Source organism: Panthera onca, chromosome E3, assembly GCF_046562875.1.
Source record: "Panthera onca isolate mPanOnc1 chromosome E3, mPanOnc1 haplotype 2, whole genome shotgun sequence".
NCBI classification, from domain to species: domain Eukaryota; kingdom Metazoa; phylum Chordata; class Mammalia; order Carnivora; family Felidae; genus Panthera; species Panthera onca.
The window spans coordinates 24,104,901-24,123,075 of NC_138354.1; the positions used below are offsets into that span (position 1 = coordinate 24,104,901).

Consider the following 18,175-nt stretch of genomic DNA (forward strand, 5'->3'; position numbering starts at 1 on the left):
CATCCAGCCAACATTTATTGAACAGCCATTCCACAATAGGCACTGTCCTGGGCTTTAGGAATACGTAGATGGCTAAAAATACGGTCTCTCACTTCAAGTAGTCCACAATGAAAGAAGGGAGACACGACTGGTAAAGAAATAAAAATCACAATGTGAAAGGTGCAAAAATAGAATGTGGGCAAGCGTCTGTGGTCAGAGAAAGGGAATAAATCAACTGTACTTATAGGGGTTGGTGACAGCTTCCCAGATTTTCAAGACAAAACTCAGAAGATTTTAGAGTCAGCTAGACAGACAAAGCGTAGAAAAGGAGGCCCCAATAAAAAGAATAGCAAGGACACATGACAAAATATGTCAGGTTCTGGGAACCAACAAGAGTTTGAACTTGCTGGAGCATACAGTGCACGCAACTGTCTGCTGTTTCAGCTCCTTAAAAATGCATGCAAACTACACAGCCCCTTCGAAGGGTAACATGGCTGTACCTCTTGAAATGTAAAATGTGCGTGTCTTGCTTATACAGTAGCAACAGATGGGGGGGCGGGGAAGTGATCCTCTGTAATGGAGTAAATAACCTACATCCACATAAAGAGATACTATGCAAACTAAATACTGTGTAAAAAGGCATGGGTATGTGCTCCGTATACTTATATGAGAAGATTTACAGTTACGGGAAGATCTCCAGAATATACTGTCAAGTGAGAAAAATCATGAGATAAAAAAGTATATAGATAGGATGCTACCTTGTGTGTAAGAGAGAAGACAATATAGGAATACCTATTCTTTATTCATAAAGAAACCCTGGAAGGATATAAAAGAATACAAGATATATAAGACAAAATAGGAATACCTATTCTTATCTATTCATAAAGAAACTCTGGAAGGATATACAAGAAACTAATATCTATAGGGGTGGGGGAGGGCAAAATAGATTAGAAAACAAGGGGTGAGATTTTGCAATGTATACCTTGTATATCTTTTATTTTCAAATCACATAAATGCATAATCTATTAAAAAGTATGACCAAATTTTAAAACGTTTCTGCCTCGTGGCCTGGCAATTCTAGTCTTGGTATCAATCACAATCACTCACTCACCCATGTGCATAAAGGATATTTATTGTGGTACTGTTTTGGTGGGTGAAAAAAAGAAGAAGAAACTGGAAACAGCAAAACGTCCATTGAGAAAATGATGGAATAAAAAAGTATGTTCATACTTTTGAATACCATGCAGCAGTTAAACCTGTGAAGTAGATCTGTCTACTAACATGGACAAATCCAAGACTCCCAGAAGGATGGGATACCATTACTATAACACACACACACACACATGCATACCCCAAGTAATGCTGTGCCATCTAAACTGAAATAATCCACACCAAACTGGTAACACTGCTTACATCTGGAAATGGTCTACAGCAGTAGTCAGTGATCTTTTATAAAGAGCCAGATGGTTAATATTTTAGGTTTTTCAGGCCTTATAAGGTCTTTGCTGTAGATAATCACAGATATGTCAAATGCAACCACAGACAATCTATAAATGAATAAGCTGTGTTCTGATAAAACTTTATTTCAAAACCAGAGAGAGAGCCAGATAGGGACGGTGGGCCACAGATTGCCAATTGCCGGGTTAAAGAACCAAGGTAGGGAGATGTTGGTTTAAAACTCTTTAATGATTAATTTTTTTTTTACAAGGAGATTCAAAGTAACTCTTACTTATCTAACTAAAGTTAATTAAAACAACATGGGTACATTAGTCTGCTGGGCCTCCATAACAAAATACCATAGACTAGGTGGCTTAAACAACAAACATGTATTTTCTAATTGTTCTGGAGGTTAGAAGTCCAAGATCAAGGTTCCAGGGTTGGTTTTGGTGAGGACATTCTTCTGGCTTGAAGATGCTGCCCTGTTGCTGTATCTTCACATGCTTTTCCTCTGTGCTCATGGAGGGAAAAAGAGAGACAGCACTCTGTTGTCTCTTCCTTTTTTTTATAAGGATATCAGTCCTATCAGATCAGGGATCCATCCCTATGATGTCATTTCACCCTACCTCCCTCCCTAAAGGCGCTACCTCCACATACAGTCACTTTGGGGGTTAAGCCTTCAACATACGAATTTTAAGGAAATGCAATTCAGTGTGTAAGAGTGGGTCAAGATTTGTCCCCTATAATAACAAAGCACATAAGCTCCTCTGTCCAGAATCCAAATCAGTCAAGATCATGATTGCTCTTGATAAAAGAAGGCCCAGCCAGAGGGCACCTGGGTGGCTCAGTCAGCTCAGGTCATGATCCCAGGTTCGTGAGATCGAGTCCCACATCACACTCTACACTGAGCATAGAGCCTGTTTAAGATTCTCTCTCTCCCTCTGTCCCTCTCCCCTACTCGCACACTCTATCTCTTAAAAAAAAAAAAAAAAAAAAAAGGCCCAGCCAGGGATTATATCTTCCTTCCCTAACACTCTCTCCTCCTGTCTGGGTAGGAAGTCTTTACCAACCTCCCTCCCCGACTCTCTCTCTCTCTCTCTCTCTCTCTCTCTCTCTGGATTCCTCCTCACCTAACAGAGGTGCTAGAAAGGCATGTGTTGAGAAAACCATGGCAATAGATCTATACCCCCTTTGGGATTTGTATTTTGTATATCTCTATCTTTCCCTATTCATCTATCTATAACTATATCCAGAGAGAGAAATTATAAGGAATTGGCTTATGCAATTATAAAGGCTGAGAAGTCCAGACCCAGGAAAGTCAGTGGTATAGTTCCAGTCTGAGTCTGAGTCCGAGTTCAAATGCAAGGAAGACCAATGTCTCATCTTGAAGACAGGCAGAGAGAGAATACTTCAGCCTTGTATTCTCTTCAGGCCTTCAACTGATTGGATGAGGCCCACCCACATTGGGGAGGGCAATGTGTTTACTCAGTCTACTGAATCAAATGCTAATCTCATCCAGAAACTCCCTCACAGACATACCCAGAAATCATGTTTAACCAAATGTTTGGCACCTTATGGCCCAGACAAAATGACACATAAAATTAACCATCACATCAAGTGACTAGAAACAACTCAAATGTCCACTGTTAGAAGACTGGCAAAATAAATTATGGGACAGCCACCAGACAATGGGACACTGTGCAATTGTGAATTTAAAAAAGAAAAAAAAGGGGTGCCTGGGTGGCTTAGTCAGTTAAGTGTCTGACTTCAGTTCAGGTCATGATCTCATGGCTCGTGAGTTCGAGCCCCGCATCGGGCTCTGTGCTGACAGCTCAGAGCCTGGAGCCTGTTTCAGATTCTGTCTCAGTCTCTCTCTGCCCTTCCCCTGCTCACACACTCTCACTCTCTCTCAAATGTAAGTAAACATTTCCAAAAAAAATTTTTTTTAATTTTTTAACATTTATTCACCTTTGAGAGACAGAGAGTGAGCAGGGGAAGGACAGAGAGAGGGGGAGAGACAGAATCTGAAGCAGGCTCCAGGGTCTGAGCCATCAGCACAGAGTCCGATGCAGGGCTTGAACCCAAGAACCATGAGGTCATGACCTGAGCCGAAGTCGGACACTTAACCGACTGAGCCACCCAGGTGCCCCTCAAAAAAAAAATTTTTTAAATAAAAAGAAAAAAAGATGAACTTCTCTAAATACTGTCATGGAAAGATCAAAAGTGAAAAAAGCAAAGTGCAGAATATGTGTAGAACATTTGAGGAGAAAACGAGGGAAAATTAGCATTTATATTTGTATTTTCTTCTATATATGTAAAGAGCCTCTGGAAGGAGTCATAAGAACCCAGCACTGCTCTCCCATAAAGACAGGAACCAGGCACATACAGGACAAAGAAGAGAGGGGGGGTTTTGCAGACTCCTCATATTGTCTAGGTTTTAACTATGAAGATGTAGTTAACTGAGAAGGGCCATGTAAATAACTGAGAAGGGAAAAACAAGTGTTGGGCACCTCCAAAGGGTCAGTCTGGAAGTCATCAGTACACATCCAGCCGGTAGTGAAAGCCTTGAAGGAAATGAGGCTGTCCAGGCAAATATGGAGACAAGGAAATAATGTGGAAGTCAGGCCCTGGGGAGCACTGACATCTCAGGCAAGGGGGAAGGAGGGGTCTTGAAGGAGCAGACAGAAAGGTAGAGAAGGGGAGAGGCAGGTGGTCTCTGAGGGCGTGTAATGGTCTCACGACAACGAGAAATATAAAGTACAGACTTAAGCATTCGGCGGTTGGATCATTTCTGGGATGATATATTTAACCAGATAGTCTGTATTGTGTTTGCACTTTCTGTAGGAAATAGATCATACAGTTACATCTCTTCCCTGGAATTTCTTTAGCTGCTGTCAGTGCAACCTGATTTGAGATGTAAATAAACTGAGGAGATAATGCCGGGATCTCGGCAGACTCAGTTCTGCCACCCGCCCAGGACGAGGGCGGTGATGGATGGTGTGAGGACCACTGCATAATCTCTTCTGTTTTAATACTCGATTATCATGTCCCTCATCTTTCCCAGAACCCGACTCAACACATTAAAATCTCTTTGTTCCTTCCACAATGCTTGTATCTCCCTTGCATCTCCAGCCTCCTTTAATGCCGTTCATTATTGAAATGAACACAGAAAACCAATTACCCGGGTGGCAGCAGGAGCTGGTCATGTGCCCAACTTGGCCGCACTGGGAGCCTGATTCCCTGTTGAGGTAAACAAGAATCCCCATGCACAGCCGAGCGCCTCACCTGTCCTTAGGCTCCTGGGAGCCACCCTGATGCAGCCACAGGGCTTTAGACATTCGTGTTCAGCTAATTCAGTGCATGTTTGTTGTCACCAGATGCCGCGGGAGGGAGGGCCCGGCGTGCCTGAAGTGCCAAGCCAGGCAGCTCTGCAGGCAAAGCAGTTGTTAACACAGTGGTTAAGAGCACAGACTCTCAGAATACCTGAGTTCGAATCCAGGTTCTGCTAATAAAGCTGTTTGATTCTGGACAGATTCTTTTGTCTTATTTGTTTTTTTAATGTTTGTTTATTTTTGAGAGAGAGAGAGCATGTGTGCGCACGCACAAGTTGGGGAGGGGCAGAGAAAGAAACACACAGAATCCCAAGTAGGCTCCAGGCTCTGAGCTGTCAGCACAGAGGGGCTGGAACTCACAGACCGCGAGATCGTAACGTGAGTTGAAGTCGGACGCTTAACCCACTGAGCCACCCTGGCGGCCTGACTTTGGACAGGTTCTTAACTTCACGATGCCTTGCCTTGGATCCTCACTTATGAAATGGAAACAGTAACAGTACCTCCCTGTTGTGGGTCAAATTGTGTCCCCCCTCAAAAGTTGGAAGTCCTAACCCCCAACACCTGTGAATGTGACCTTATTTGGAAATAGGGTCTTTGCAGATATCATCAAATTAAGATGAGATCCTGGTGGATTAGGGTAGCATCGAAGTGTGATGACCAATGTCCTTGTGAGGAGAGAGATCTGGAGCCACAGAGACAGACACCCAGGGGAAATACCATGTGATGGTGGGGGCAGAAATGAGAGTCATGCAGCCCCAAGCCAGGGAGCAGAGGGGGCGGGGGCCACCAGACGGGGCAGGGGCAGCCACAAGACGCCGGGAGAGTCGGCATCCCCTAGAGGCTGCAGAGGGGGCACATCCTAGCCAACACCTTGATTTCAGACTTCCAGCCTCCAGAACGAAGAGAGAGAAAAATTTCTCTTAAGCAACCAAGTTTGTGGCAATTTGTTACAGCAGCCATAGGAAACTAATACACCCCCTCAAATGGTTGTTATGAGGATTAATTAATTATACAGACAAGCCATGCAAAGTGCCTAGGAGAGTGTCCAACATCTAGTGACTCATACAGAAGTGCAGGGTGATTGTTAACCTACAACCTACAGCTTCTGGTTGGTAAGCAAGTCCTCAGTCCACCGCTGGTGCAGGTGAAGAGACCAGCTTCTCCCATCTACACTGCTTGAGTCACCTTTGCAGGGGTATTGTGAGAGGGAGGAAATCAAGGGCATTTCCCTAGGTTGACAACTTTTCAGAGACTAGGCCGGTTTCTGCTACACTGAATAGTCCTGGTGGGATGAACTAATTCTTTAGTCAAGGTAACTGAGGCAAGGGGAGCACTGTGGGGACTAGGGACATTGATCTTAGAGTCGGACTATCTGGTTCAAATCCCGCTCCCTCCCCTTACCAGCTCTGTGACCTTCAGCAATTCATTAACCTCTCTGGACCTCAGTTTCCTTGTCTGTAAAATGGGCAAAAGCTAGCATAAAGTATATAATAACGTATAGGTGAATACTCTAGAGAAGGTGGGGAAAAGGGAAGTTTGTTCAGGACCAACAGAGCCACTCTTCCTCCTACACACACAGGCACACATATGCCTACTGTCATTACCTGTTCTTCTGTCTGTCTCTCTGTGTGGACTAAGCCCCTTCAAGACAGAAGATGTATGTTCTGAGCACCCTGAATGCACAGAGTAGTTGCAACAGAGAACACATACTGAACAAAGGGATAGCTTAAACCAAGTGTCTCAATCCTAAAACATGTACATTCCGCTTTAAGGTTTCTACTATGTCCACTTACTCCCTGAATTCTTGTTTTAATAAGTTCCTTGAAATCAAGGCTCAGCAAGCTGCAGGCCAAACCTGACCACACCCATTTGTGTACGACTGTCTACAGCCGCTTTCAAGCTTCCACGGCAGAATCGAGTAGTTGCAATACAGGCCATGTGGCCCACAAAACTGAAAATATTTCCTATTTGGCCCTTTACAGAAAAAGTTGGTCAATCCCTGCTGTCAATCAACTCATTTTTTAATTTAAGTGCATTTTTAAATAGGAAACTTCATGTAACTAAGGTAATTGGAAACCAGTATTCCTTGCTATATGTGGAAGGCAACATTCCAATCAATATGTAACTACTGAAATAAACCACAGACCAGCTAAAAGTACTTACCACGCCCCAGGAAGCCAGGTTGCAGTGCACAAAGCAGAAGCGAGGACCGAGGTGACAGGATGGTGAAAACTTGGTAGCTGGCTACTCTGCAGGAACCAGTGTAGAGAGAAAAAAAAGAACGTGTTAGTACTGGATCTTGAAGGACAGCCATTCAATAGCATGGAAGGAGGAAAAACATGCCAGTAAAGGAGTCAAAGAAGAAACACTTGGGGGCAGAAGATAAACCACAGGTTTTAAGAGCAGGAACTCAGAGACCACACAGGCAAAGGGTCCACTGAGCGAGGTAGTAAAGGCTCCTCAGAGATGAATGAATAGATAGATAGATAGATAGATAGATTTTTCAACATCTCAAAGTAGTAAGCATAATTTATAAACTGGATTAGAAAGTACATCTCAGCACGTTTATAATGAAAACAGCTGATGCTAATGAGAGCAATAACATTTAAATAGAAATCTGTTTACCTTTGGGAGATTCACGCAGAACTTCAATGAGGTCCTGATTGATTTAAGGGCCAGGGACTGGACTGATTAAACTTCCTGAGTCTAGGGGGGGTCTCAAAGGGTAGTTGGCTGAGGTACAAAGGCACACCGACAACCTCGCAGCCTAACCAACCAGTGATTGGGAGTAATTAGAACCAGGTGGAAAAGAGGTCACAGTGCCCAACCTGGCCATATGCTATGGTTCTTTCCTTTATGAGCACCACAGACTCCTCGAAAAAGCTGAAGAAAGCTATGCCCCTCCTTCCCAGAAAACTGCACAGAAATACATACACCAAAACTTTTGCATTTAAATTTTTTTCTATGTTGGAAATATATTTTCTACACATGAAGAAAAATTAAAAGCAATCTTTTTTTAAAAAAAGTCTTGGCCTCATTTTTTTTTTATAACACGTTAAGATTCAAGGTCTATTTGAGTGGTAGAGGGAATAGATCTAAAATTGCACATAAAGCAAAAAATTTCAATTCTTCTCAAAATCTCATTTTAATGAGATTTCTGTGATTTCTTGGCTTGAATAGAAAGTTGGAACTGTGCAGTGGTCTTTGCAAGTATCAAAACCAAATCAACTTCATATTTTCATTTAAATGGCACCCGCATCGTCAAAAACCCTGAGCCCCCGAAATGCACAGGAAAAAGAAAAAATTAATATTCCCGTAATTCACTTTGCCAACTTTGTGTTTGTGTCAATAAACACCAAATCCTCCAAAATATTTTTAACATTGAATTTGTGTCAATTGTTTTCTTTTGTCTTTGAGTAATGAGAGAAATCCTTACAAATCATGTTTAAATTTGAAGATGGTCTGAGAATAAGTAACCCTTGTTAACCTTAAAAATCACACTGCCAGGGGGGCACCTGAGTAGTTCTGTTGATTAAGTATCTGACTCTTGACTTCAGCTCAGGTCATGGTGTCATGGTTCGTGACATTGAGCCCCAAGTCAGGCTCTGCGCTGACAGTGCAGAGCCTGCTTGGGATTCTCTCTCTCCCTCGCTCTCTGCCCCTCCCCCACTCGTGTGTGCTCGCTCTCTCACAAAATAAATACATAAACTTTTAAATACATAAATAAAAGTGCCAGTTATTTTACCAGGAAAAATGGGTTTATCTGGGAGTAGCAGAGAATTGCAACCTAGGACCAGCAAGCTTCGGCAGAACCACAGGCAAGTCTGGAGAACAAAGGAGAGGAATGCTCTTTCCTAGGGGAAAGGGGGAAGTAGGGAAGGCCCTTCTAAACGAAAAGTCCACTGGAGGAAACTGGGAGTCTGAAGTACAGTGGCTTCTCATTGGCTGAGCTGGGACTGCCTCCCATTGGCTGGGCTGTTGCCAGGTCTTCCTCCTGCTGGAGCAGTAAAGTACTAGCTAAGGTAGCCTATCCCTTGCAAGGTGCGTCTCTTCCTGCTGGCTCTGTCGTTGACTAGCGCTGAGCATGAGAGCTCCCCCCGCCGGCCTCCCAACTCCATCCTAAACAAGGTTTCCTTTTATTAACCTTGTCTTATCTCCCCCCCTTTGATAAAGATCTTTCTTTGAAAAGCACTGCTGATAAAGATTCAAGTTTTCTACATTTAGTGGTACCTCAGTACCAGGCAGGACCTTTCCTGGTTGTCGCGCGTAGCAGCTGGAAGCTACTTAAAGCCACACTTGAGTAACAAGGAAGCTTGGAAGGAGAAACTCTCAGGCCCTTCCCATCTGTGGTCCATTTTTTGTCAAGATGGTTAAGCACTGCAGACCATCTCGAGATGTTGCGCCAACATCATCTTCTTGGGTACATTATCTTTAAGAAGTCTGACAGGCAACAAAATACAAAACTTCAAATAATTATACACCAGAAATAGTAACATGACCATTCCAAATTGTATGGTGGTTCTAAATCAGGACTCTAGGTCTGAAAGTAGGCAACTGAAAAATTACTTATTGGCACTTATTCCAACCTCAGGGATAAAGGTGCTCCCCCAAAGGAGGCAAATCTGGACTCACGTATGCCTTCTAGAAGTCTCCACTTAAAGCAGCCATGAAAGCAGAGTGGTGGATGCTGCAAGAGCACTCTCAAAGAATTAACCAAGTCGGGGGTGCCTGAGTGGCTCATTCAGTTAAGCATCCGACTTCAGCTCAGGCCATGAACTCGCATTTCATGAGTTCGAGCCCCGTGTAAGGCTCTGTGCTGACAGCTCAGAGCCTGGAGCCTGCTTCGGATTCTGTGTCTCCCTCTCTCTCTGCCCCTCCCCTGCTCACACTCTGTCTCTCTCTCTCTCTCTAAAATAAATAAACATTAAAAAAAAAAAAAAAAAGAATGAGCCAAGTACATTTGGGAAGATATAGTGCAGGTATAAAGAGGAAACAATCACTGATGAACTTTGGGCAAAAGAGCAAAACTTCAAAGACATTTTAAAGTCGTACTCATAACAAAAGAACTATTTGCACCAAATATTATCAATAATACAGTCTGTAAAGTCATAAATTTAAAAAATCATGAATATGAATAAGAATTCAAAGTCGGTTAATAGTTCAGATGACTTGTAGATTCTGAACTTTCTAACCCTTCAGGAAAAGCAAGTGAAAGATGATTTTGTCCTGAGATCAAGACGAGGCCATTTCCAAAAGGCCATAATCAGAAAAGGAAGTTTCTGGGGCGCCTGGGTGGCTCAGTGAGTTGAACTTACAACTTCAGCTCAGATCATGATCTCACAGTTCATGAGTTCAAGCCCGGCATCAGGTCACTGCTGTCAGTGCAGAGCCCGCTTCGGATCCTCTGTCGCCCTTTCTCTGCCACTCCCCTGCTCATGCTCTCTTGCGCTCTCTCTCTCTCTCAAAAATGAATAATCATTTTTTTAAAAAAAAAAGGAGGGGGCTGCCTGGGTGGCTCAGTCAGTTGAGCATCCAACTTGGACTCAGGTCATGATCTCACAGTTTGTGAGTTCTAGCCCCACGTCGGGCTCTGTGCTGACAGCTCAGAGCCTGGAGCGTGCTTCGGATTCTGTCTCCCTCTCTCTGCTCCTCTTTTGCTCTCTTTCTCAAAAATAACTAAACATTAAAAATTTTCAAAAAGAAAGAAAGAAAGGAAAAGAGGTTTTCCCTTTCACCAGGGCTTGGAAAATACAGACAAGGGCATTATCTTTCCACAAAAGACAGAAAAGAAACAACACTGAGAAAAGGTACACAGGCCTAGTCTCGACATCTTGGGAAAGCTGTCTTATCAGATGCTGTCCTGTTCAATTCTGGGAAACCTTAACTTTCAGGTCACCAGATGGTGTGCGGGTTCAGTCAGGGCTGGGTGCTTCCTTTAGATGTTTTATGTGACTCCAAGAGTCTATCCCCTGGAGTTCGGTGGCACAAAGCAGTTCCTGATAAGGGCTTTTCATTGAGGTTGAAATCTTTTGGGAGGTGTCTTTTCAAATAGATGAAATCTCCAGGTAGCAAAATGTGATGCCTGAGGTCATTGTCTCCTGGAAGCCAACTGAAAAGATTCCTCCACCAAAGCGTGGTTATTTTTAATAGCAGCGAATCAGGCCTTTATAATATTGAAGTATATCTCCTTTTAGCAGCTATGGGTCAAAGGAGGCAGGGGCCAAGTACATTGGTTGCCCTGGGACTATCTCAAAGGGTGAGAGGCCATGAGTTCCAAAGGGGGTGGATCTGAGATTTAGAAGGACCAATGATAGTATTTTTGGCCAAAATATTTGGGGGTCTCTGCACATTATGCCAACTGAGTCTAATAGTGCCATTAGTATGTTTGACTAATCTTGAAAACTGAGGATGGTACAATGAAAGCGTTGTAAAACCAGCCAAAAAGCACACACCTGACCTGTAAATGGGTTCCTTGGTCACCATGAAGTTCAAGAGAAGTTCCCCAGGTAACAGAAATTTAGTTACAGAAACACTGGCCTATCTACAAGAGAAATCTTTGGTCCAGTAGAAAACATAGAAACCATGACTAAAATATATTCATATCTGTGAGACAGGGAAGCTATATGAAATCTATTTACACAATCAGGTTTCCCTAGATTATACTTTGGACAGTGGGGAAAGTGATGTAGGTACTATCTGGGGCCTTATTAATATTTCCCCACCAATACTGGTTCATAAATGCTATCATTTTGTCACTAGACCAATGGTTTCATGAATATACAATGGTAAACAATGGGAATTTTAGAATTTCTTGTAGGACTGGATTGTTATTTGATCCAAATCAGAGTTCTCTCTTTTTATTGAGCCAACAACTATTAGATTTCCAATACTGTTTTTCCCTATCTAGGGCCAAATGTTGGGTATCTCTGGTCAATTTTTCCAAATTATCATTTGGGTGAACATCACTTTGGAACATGACAGAGGTTTGGCTGTGGGTTTCCTTGGAAGCAGTGCTTTTTGTCAGAAATATCAGGGAGGCGGTTTACTTTGGTCTCCAAGGAGTAGAGTCTAGAATGCCCAGGAACCTTAACAGGCAGAGAGCCAGCAAAAGCATGGCATCGAATAAATTTTGGACATAGGAGCCATTTTAAATTTTATTCCCATTGGAGATAAGGAAACCTCGTTGTTTCCATAATATTCCAAAGTCATGAACTACCCCAAAGATATGCTGACTATAGGTATAAATGCTTAGGGTTTTCTTGGCTAAAGTACAAGCCCAAGTAAGGGCATATCAGTCAGCCTGCAGGGCTGAAGTATCCAAAGGTGAACTTGTCATCTCGATGACTTCAAAAAGAATTGCAATAATAGACTCAGCATGTTTACCATTTCATCCTTTAAACAAGAACTATTGTATACCAGGCGCTCAGTCGGTTAAACATCTGACTCTTGATTTTGGCTCAGATCATGATCTCATGGTTCACAAGATCGAGTCCTACATCGGGCTCTGCCTGCACTGCAGTTCTTGGGACTCTCTCTCTCTCCCTCTGCCCCTCCTCTGCTCACACTTTCTCCCTCAAAATAAATAAATAAATAAACATTAAAAACAAACTATCAGTATACCATGAAAATTCTGCATTGGCTAGAGGAGTTTCCTGTAAATTTCCACAGGGAGTCAAAAGGTAATCTATTAGGGTTAAGTGGTCATGAAGGGCTTCATCTGGGTCCAAATGTGGTCTTTGTTTCAAGATCAGATCCTAAGTATAGAACCTGAGTTTAAGCTAACTGCAATTTTTCTTTGGAAACTGTGTCCCTTTAAAGCCAAAAGTCGTAATAGGTGAATGTAGTTTCCTGTGAAGAGGTTTAAGAAGGGAACAGAGAATCAAATCATCTGCATATTGCAACAAAGGAGAGCCTACAGAAAACTTTCTATCAACCAAATCAGCTTTTAAGGTTTGTGAAAAGTAAAGGCTCTGTAAAACTCTGGGGCATTACTGTCCAGATGTATTTCTGTTCTTCCCAAGTGAAAGCAAAAAGATACTGGCTATCCTTATCAACAGGAATACTAAAAATGCACCGTGCATATCATTTGCAATGGAAAAATTGCTTTCAGTGGGAATGGATATCGGTACCATAACGGGGGTTAGGAAAACAGGGTGCCGAGGGATAACTGTTATTTATTGCTCGCAGGTCCAGGACAAACTTCCATCCTGTTACTAGACTTTCTCACAAGTAAAATGGGGTGTTACAGGGACTAGTGCAGGGGCTCAGGAGGCCCTGAGTGTTGTAACCTTCTATATAGGCTTGCTGTTTTCAAGGGCTTCTTTATTTATAGGGTATTAATGAATTCTGAAAAGAGGTTTTGAGGAGTCTATTTGAATCTTGATGGGAGGTACACAGTAGATTCCAACAGGAATTCTGCCCATAAAGAGGATGGTAGCTGACCCAATAGGAATAAAATGATCAGTGTCCCTAGACTCAGCTAGAGTGCCACATCAGAGACAGAACAAATAAAAGATGTCAAAGGGGCATTCAATTCCCCCTGGTTGGCTATTTTGGTTACTACTCTCAAATTCTAGAATTATTTTCCTCTTTTGGGAGAAAGAAATTCTGGCATGATTGTAGATACTTTTCTAAGAAATCTTGGCCCAGGAGTGCTGCCTGGGTGGCTCAGTCAGTTAAGCATCCGACTTCAGCTCAGGTCATGATCTCATGGTTCATGGGTTCAAGCCCTGCATTGGGCTCTGTGCTGACAGAGCCTGGAGCCTGCTTCGGATTCTATGTCTCTCTCTCTCTCTCTCTCTCTCTGCCCCACCCTGCTCGCTCACTCTCTCTCTCTCAAAAATAAATAAACTTGAAAAAAAAGGAAAGAAATTTTGGCCCAATAAATGAACAGGGACAGAGGAACTAAGGAGAAAAGGGTGCATATCTTTCAAAGGGCCTAGACAAAAGGGAATCAATTCAGAGACAGGAACCTGTTGAGGTTTGTTCGAGACCCCTAGTACTTGAACTGTTTTAGTACTCGAAAGCAGGGTGCTGCTTTAGAGCAGTGGGGCTGGGCACTGAGAGTGTAGCTCCAGTGTACATAGGGACAGAAACAGATTCATTCGTAATCTGGAGAATGGTTTCGCCGAGCCGATTAAGAGTAAGGATTGAGAAGTTCCTCGGAGCCTGTCACTGGGAATTGGGAGGACACTGGAAAGACTGAGCAGAAGGCTGAAAGTGTCTGGAATGCTTAAGTTGGTAACATCTTAAACCAGTGCCCTGGCTCTTTACAATAACAGGAGAAACTAGAAGGTTTTTTATTTTGTTTAAGGCCCTTCATCGGCTGCAGTTAAAAAAATGGAGAATTTTAGCAGTCTTTTAAAAATTTTTTTTTTCAACGTTTTTTTATTTTTGGGACAGAGAGAGACAGAGCATGAACGGGGGAGGGGCAGAGAGAGAGGGAGACACAGAATCGGAAACAGGCTCCAGGCTCCGAGCCATCAGCCCAGAGCCTGACGCGGGGCTCGAACTCACGGACCGCGAGATCGTGACCTGGCTGAAGTCGGACGCTTAACCGACTGCGCCACCCAGGCGCCCCCAGCAGTCTTTTAGTCAACTCATCTAGGATATGAGCAACCAAGTTGCCAAATTAACTAAATCGAAGTGGACAAAAGACACCCCCCCCCCCCATTCTATCCTGACCCTTTGCTCTGATTCCTTCTGGAAGCAGGCTGTTCCAAACAGAAGAAAGAAGAAACCAACTCAGCCCATTAATAAACACAGTTTAGGGAGCCTGGATGGTTCAGTCGGTGAAGTGTCTGACTTCGGCTCAAGTCATGATTTCACGGCTGGTGAGTTTTAGCCCCACATCAGGCTCTGTGCTGACAGCTCAGAGCCTGGAGCATGCTTCAGATTCTGTGTCTCCCTCTCTCTCTTCCCCTCCCTCCTCCTCTCTCTCTCTCAAAAATAAACATTTAAAAAATTTTAGTAAATAAATAAAAATAAACACAGTGTTAAATGCTACTCACTCTGGTGGGTTCAACATCTAAAAAAAGACCAGAATTTTCTTTAAAGGCAATTTGGAGTTGGTTGTAATAGTCATGAACAGGTTCATCAGGCTTTTATGTGCAAGAATGAATTTGGTTCCAAGCTCAAATTTGGCTTAGAAGAAGCTACAGTAACTGTTCAATGGTGATTTCCAGTGTTCTAACATCTTGCCAAAAGTTAGGGGTTTCTCTAAATCCCCTTCAATCCTGAATCCCAGTTCCCACTGGGCTAGTTTTATCCACTGTTGGTCTGGCCCTCAGCAACAAGCATGTAGACTAATTTCTAGAAATCTGAGAAAGCAGGTTGGGAAGTCTGGATAACTATGTTAAATTGTTGAGCAAACCAATGGGAGTCCTCAGCTACGTTAGGAAACTCATGAACTATGACTGCAATTCAGCCTTAGTCCAGGGAACATAAAGACCTGGGGGGGGGGGGGGGGGGTATTTGGATTCTCAAAAGACTTAACTTTGAAAGGGAGGTTTTAACAGGTTCAGGAGAGGAGGGAGCAGGGGGAGGTTCAGTGGAAAAGGGAAGTTCAGCAGAGAATAGAGGAAAATGGCCCAGGAGGCAGGGACTGGACACATGGCGGCTGCCCTGTGTCAGGAAACACAAGGGAGGGGGAAAAGAGGCCCCAGAGTCATTTCCACTTCTTTCAATTGTCTGTCTCAGTTAATTTAGAAATAACGTACTATTTTGCAAAGAGGCAAACTTCGAATCCAGAAAGCATTTAGAAGCCTCAAGTTACCATTTAAAATAGGAATCGCATTCAGTTGTTTGCTTTTATTTTAGGAGCCACAGCTTCCTAGTTTAATTTTGAGTAAAATAAGTTTGGGGAGATCAGAAATTCTCCACAATGGCCATTGATGTTCTAAATTACTTTTGCTGAGGGGCGCCTGGGTGGCTCAGTCAGTTGAGCCTCCGACTTCGGCTCAGGTGATGACCTCATGGTTAGTGAGTTCGAGCCCTGCGTCGGGCTCTGTGCTGGCAGCTCAGAGCCTGGAGCCTGCTTCCCATTCTGTGTCTCCCTCTCTCTCTCTGACCCTCCCCCGTTAATGCTCTGTCTGTCTCTGTCTCAAAGATAAATAAACATTAAAAAAAAATTAAAAAAATAAATTACTTTTGTTGAGTTGGTCCATTTCGTTAGAAATGTGCATGAGGAGGGACCATAGTTTTTAAACAAAGCCAGCATTGTCCCAGCAGGAGGTTACCCTCAAGCATTTTGATGACTGGGATCTCATTTTTTTTCAAGTAGGCTTCATACTCAGCATGGAGCCCAACAAAGGGCTTGAACTCAGAGCCATGAAATCAAGACCTGAGCTGATACCAAGAGTCAGACACTTAAGTGACTGAGCCATCCACCAGACGCCCCAACTGGGATCCCATTTCTTAGAGGCAGATTTCTAGAGCAAAGAGAAAAATTCCTAAACGACACAGTTTCAACAGGAGTAGCCTGGTTCCAGAGGGACCAGACCAAAGACCAACACAATTCCAATGGGCACAGTCCGGTACCAAAAAGAACTCGGACCAAGAGCCAAACAAGGACTCTGAGTAAGGACAAAGCCTTAAATAAAGCCTGTAGAGCTTGGACACAAAGAGAGCAGAGCTTGAAATCCAGGAGAAAACTTACCCTCAGACTCCAGGGTCCCCAAGAAAGCAATGAACTCAGTTGGCTCCGTGGGTGCTGGCACCTATTCACTCACCAGCCTCAGAGTTAATGGGGTGGGGTGGAGGGTCTTCTCTGGATCCCACTCTGATCACTAAGTAACATTAACCTTAAAAATAAAACGGCCAGCGGGGGGCACCTGGGTGGCTCCATTGGTTAAGCCACGACTCTTGATTTCCGCTCAGGTCATAATCTCACAGTTTGTGAGTGTGAGCCTGCACCGGGCTCTGCGCTGACAGCGCGGAGCCGCATGGGATTCTCTGTGTGTGTGTCTCTCTCTCTCTCTCTCTCTCTCTGCCCCTCCCCAGCTCAGGCCAGCTCAGGTTCCCTGTCTCTCTCTCAAAATAAATAAATAAACTTTAAAAAATAATAATAAAACAGATATCTTACCATCAAAAAGGAGCCTATTTTAGACAAGAAAGCCACTGCAAGTCGGCAGAACAAAGGAGAGGAGCTTTTTTATAGAGGAGAGGGGAGGAGTTAGAGGGGCTGTTATAAACAAAGAGTCCATTGGACTAAACTGGGAGTTTTAAGTACAGTGGCTTGTCATTGGCTGAGTTGTGAGAGTCTCTCATTGGCTGGGCTGTTGCCAGGAGAGGAGGCAAGCCTCTTCCTTCGGCTGGGGCAGGGAAATAGTATCTGTGTATGAGATGCATCTCTTCCTTTTGGGTCTGCAGTTGATAAGAAGCGATAGGGTGTGAGAGCTCCGCCTGCCTCCCGATTCCATGACTCCATTCTAAAGAAAATTCCCTCCTGGGGCGCCTGGGTGGCTCAGTCAGTTAAGTGGCCAACTTCCGCCCAGATCATGATCTCATGGTTCCTGGGTTCCAGCCCCGTGAGGGGCTATGCTGACAGCTCAGAGCCTCAGGCCTGCTTCTGATTCTGTCTCCCTCTCCCTCTGCCCCTCTCCCGCTCTCTCAAAAAAAAATTTTTTTTTTAATTTTAAACAAGGTTACCTTTTAGTAATTTTCACACCCTCTGAGTTCCTGTGATATTATGATTTATTAGAAATATATATATACTTTGGGGTGTCTCATTGGCTCAGCCAGTTTAGCATCCAACTTCAGCTCAGGTCATGCTCTCACAGTTCGTGAGTTTGGGCCCCATGTAGGGCTCTCTGCTGTCAGTGCAGAGCCCACTTCAGATCTTCTGTTTCCCTCTCTCTCTCTCTGCCCCTCCCCCGCTTGTTCTCTCTCTCTCTCTCTCTCTCTCTCTCTCTCTCTCTCTTAAAAAAATTAGCATTGGGGCGCCTGGGTGGCTCAGTCGGTTGAGCGTCCGACTTCAGCTCAGGTCACGATCTCGCGGGCCGTGAGTTCCAGCCCCGCGTTGGGGCTCTGGGCTGATGGCTCGGAGCCTGGAGCCTGCTTCCGATTCTGTGTCTCCCTCTCTCTCTGCCCCTCCCCCCTTCATGCTCTGTCTCTCTCTGTCTCAAAAATAAATAAATGTAAAAAAAAATTTTTTTTTTTTAATTAAAAAAAATTTTTTTTAAATAAAAAAAAATTAGCATTTTAAAAAAAATTGTAAATAAGAAACACATATTTGGTCTCGTCCCATTCCTGGCACAGAGCTCCTAAAACCTTTGGAATTTCCTAAATTGTGAGACCAATCAAGGTATCTTTTGTTATGTTAATGATGTGGCAGTTGGACGTAGAGGAGGGGAGCTGGTTGCCAGGAGAACCAGCCTGGTGCCTAAGTACATGGAGGAGAGTGGGGCTGGAGGTTGAAACAAATCACC

The 18,175-nt window shown here is 43.7% G+C and overlaps 1 long non-coding RNA gene across 4 annotated transcripts; it reads right to left on the minus strand.

Annotated features, from left to right (window-relative positions):
- Positions 1 to 1,587: 1,587 nt before the first annotated feature.
- On the minus strand, positions 1,588 to 16,907 carry LOC132689209 (uncharacterized). Of its 4 annotated transcripts, none has more exons than XR_009614909.3 (4): positions 16,831 to 16,907; positions 6,912 to 6,997; positions 4,702 to 4,844; positions 1,588 to 1,927 (listed from the first exon to the last, which is right to left on the minus strand). It is a non-coding gene; the product is annotated as an uncharacterized LOC132689209 (long non-coding RNA). The 4 variants fall into 4 exon arrangements; XR_013552852.2 differs by lacking the exon at positions 16,831 to 16,907 and adding an exon at positions 16,405 to 16,722; XR_009614908.3 differs by lacking the exon at positions 16,831 to 16,907 and adding an exon at positions 7,374 to 7,664.
- Between the last annotated feature and the right edge of the window lie 1,268 nt (positions 16,908 to 18,175).